The 3,584-nt window shown below is 40.4% G+C and overlaps 1 non-coding gene across 1 annotated transcript; it reads right to left on the reverse strand.

Moving 5' to 3' along the window:
• Window positions 1-1,645: 1,645 nt before the first annotated feature.
• On the reverse strand, window positions 1,646-1,752 carry LOC114404038. The gene has a single exon (XR_003664798.1). It is a non-coding gene; the product is annotated as a small nucleolar RNA R71 (small nucleolar RNA).
• Window positions 1,753-3,584: the final 1,832 nt, after the last annotated feature.

Below are 3,584 nucleotides of genomic sequence, written 5' to 3' on the forward strand. Positions count from 1 at the left end.
ACTGGTGTATGTGGTGCCTAATCACGTATTGACAACCCTAAGTTGATTTTTGCTTAGTAAATTGAAATAGGGTTGGATTAAGTGGTTGACTGTTAGGGACGAATTCCCCATAACCCAGGATAAGAGAATGGCTTCTGAATCAAAGGAAGCAACCCGTTTTTAATATTAGTAATTTCGTATTCCAGTTTACTTGTTCTGCTCTTTAATCACAAAACAAACAAACCCCCCCAATCGTTACTGTTATTGCAAGTATATTATGAACAATTGGTGTGTCACTGCTCGTTGGGAAATGACCTAGGATCACTTCCTAGTTACTGCATTTTCATGTTTATTTGATTGGGGTACGGCCTCGATCAAATTTGGCGCCGTTTCCGGGGAGCAGTGTCCAAAGGTTCATAATAGCTAGCTAGTGTTGTGTGTTTAATCCTTTCGTGTTTTATGTTTAATTGTTAGTATTGTGTTAGTATGTGTGTTAGTGTTGTTTAGTGTCCTGGTATTTTGTTTAGTGTGTGTTCTGTTTCAGTTTTCCCATTAAGCGTTTCCCCTGTTTCAGTCTTGGGTGTTTTGCTGTGAATAGTGTTTTGCGACGGACTTAGCGACCACTTTTGCTTGCGGCAAAACAGAGTAATAGTAGAAATCAATTAGAGACGGATTTTAGCGACCACCCATGCTAAATTATTTGTGATTTTTTGTTTTAGTAGCTAGGGTTGTTATTTTTGGCTGAATTTTTTTGTGGTAACTTCTTTTAATCCATATTTTGTGGGAAAAATAGCTAGAGCCTTTAGTTTGGTCAGATTTGAATGTTCCAAAAAACTAGCAAATTTTGTGTTTGCCAAAACTTCAAACGGCCATAACTTTTGCTCCAGTTATCAGAATCGCAATTATTATATATGCATTTGGGGTAGAAAAAACTTTCCTACGCCATGGTAGACCGCCATAGGCCGGCTAAGGTCTCCATCGTCTAAAAAAAGCGATTCTGTCAAAAGTTTTTTATTTTTCAAGTTTTATTCACTTATTTTTCTTAACCCACCAATTTTAGCTTTCATAGTTAGACTTTGAATTTTTGTCTGAAATTTTTTGTGCTATCTTCTCATCATTTTATAAGGTTGCTCACAAAATTTCAAGTCATTTGGATATCATTTGAGGGTAGCTGTAGTTCAAACCTGCACCTTTATTTACATGACAAGGCAACTAGTTGTGCATGTTGAATGTAGTGTATGACTAGAGGCAATCCATCTGACTTACAACCCTTTGACCCTGAGATAGATAGGACATTTCATAGATTAGTTAGGCATCATTTTATACCTTTTGATCATCCTGAGCATTCCATTACTGGTGAATCTGTGCATTCTGTTATTGGTGATTTTGAACATCCTGATTTGGAGCATTATAATTTTGAGCATTCTGATTCTGAGCATTCTGAGAACATGGCACAACCTCCACCCCGTGAGAGGACTCTAAGGGAAATGGCTGCACCTGATTTCACCTACGAAAGCTTGTGCATCCAATACCCTGATGAGGATGTCCCATATGTTCTTAAAACTAGACTGATTCATTTGCTTCCAAAGTTCCAAGGTCCATCACGAGCTGGGATGACCTTAAGAGAGTATTCTTAGAAAAAATTTTCCCTGCTTCCAGGACCATAGCCATCAGGATAGATATCTCAGGTATTAGACAACTCAGTGGAGAGAGCCTGTATGAGTACTGGGAGCGATTTAAAAAACTATGTGCCAGTTGCCCTCACCATCAGATTTCAGAGCAGCTTCTTCTCCAATATTTTTATGAAGGACTCAGTAATATGGAGAGAAGTATGATAGATGCTGCCAGTGGTGGAGCCCTTGGAGACATGACTCCTGCTGAAGCCAGAAATTTAATTGAGAAGATGGCTTCCAACTCTCAGCAGTTTAGCGCCAGAAATAATGCCATAGTCATTAGAGGAGTGCATGAGGTAGCTACAAACTCAGCTGCATCATCTGAGACTAAGAAGCTTGAAGGCAAACTGGATGCATTGGTTAACTTGGTAACCCAGCTGGCCTTGAATCAGAAATCTGTACCTGTTGCAAGGGTTTGTGGTTTGTGCTCCTCTGCTGACCACCATACAGACCTTTGCCCTTCCATGCAGCAACCTGGAGCAATCGAGCAGCCTGAAGCTTATGCTGCAAATATTTACAATAGACCTCCTCAACCTCAGCAGCAAAATCAACCACAGCAGAACAATTATGACCTCTCCAGCAACAGATACAACCCTGGATGGAGGAATCACCCTAACCTCAGATGGTCCAGCCCTCAGCAACAACAACAGCAGCCTGCTCCTTCCTTCCAAAATGCTGCTGGCCCAAGCAGACCATACATTCCTCCACTAATCCAACAACAGCTACAACCCCAGAAACAGCCAACAGTTGAGGCCCTTCCACAACCTCCCCTCGAAGAACTTGTGAGGCAAATGACTATGCAGAACATGCAGTTTCAGCAAGAGACCAGAGCCTCCATTCAGAGCTTAACCAATCAGATGGGACAATTGGCTACCCAATTGAATCAACAACAGTCCCAGAATTCTGACAAGTTGCCTTCTCAAGCTGTCCAAAATCCCAAAAATGTTAGTGCCATTTCATTGAGGTCGGGAAAGCAGTGTCAAGGACCTCAACCCGTAGCACCTTCCTCATTTGCAAATGAACCTGCCAAACTTCACTCTACTCCAGAAGAAGGTGATGACAAAAATTTACCTAACAATTTCTGTGCAGGTGAATCTTCTTCGACAGGTAATTCTGATTTGCAGAAGCAGCATATTCCCCCTCTTCCATTCCCTCCAAGAGCAGTTTCCAACAAAAAAAATGGAAGAGGCAGAGAAAGAGATCTTGGACACGTTTAGAAAAGTAGAGGTAAACATACCTCTGTTGGATGCAATAAAGCAAATTCCAAGATATGCCAAGTTCTTGAAGGAGCTGTGCACTAATAAGCGGAAGCTTAAAGGAAGTGAACGGATTAGCATGGGCAGAAATGTCTCCGCATTGATTGGTAAATCTGTTCCTCAAATTCCTGAAAAATGCAAAGATCCAGGTACATTCAGCATACCTTGTATTATAGGGAATAGTAAGTTTGACAATGCCATGCTAGATTTAGGAGCTTCTGTTAGTGTTATGCCTCTGTCTATTTTTAATTCTCTATCTCTAGGTCCCTTGCAGTCAACTGATGTGGTAATTCATTTAGCTAATAGAAGTGTTGCCTACCCTGTTGGTTTCATAGAAGATGTCTTAGTTAGAGTTGGTGAACTGATTTTCCCTATTGATTTTTATATTTTGAATATGGAAGATGGATTCTCTCAAGGATCAGTTCCCATCATTCTAGGGAGACCCTTTATGAAAACTGCTAGAACTAAGATAGATGTTTATGCAGGCACACTATCCATGGAGTTTGGTGATATAACTGTTCATTTTAATATTCTGGATGCTATGAAATACCCATCTGAAGATCTTTCTGTATTTCGTGCTGAAATAATTGACCATGTTGTTGATGAATACATGACTGATCTTTATTCTAATCTGCATGCCTCTCACTCTTCATGCATTGAGTCTGAAATTGTACTT

Source organism: Glycine soja, chromosome 20 (genome assembly GCF_004193775.1).
Source record: "Glycine soja cultivar W05 chromosome 20, ASM419377v2, whole genome shotgun sequence".
NCBI lineage: Eukaryota > Viridiplantae > Streptophyta > Magnoliopsida > Fabales > Fabaceae > Glycine > Glycine soja.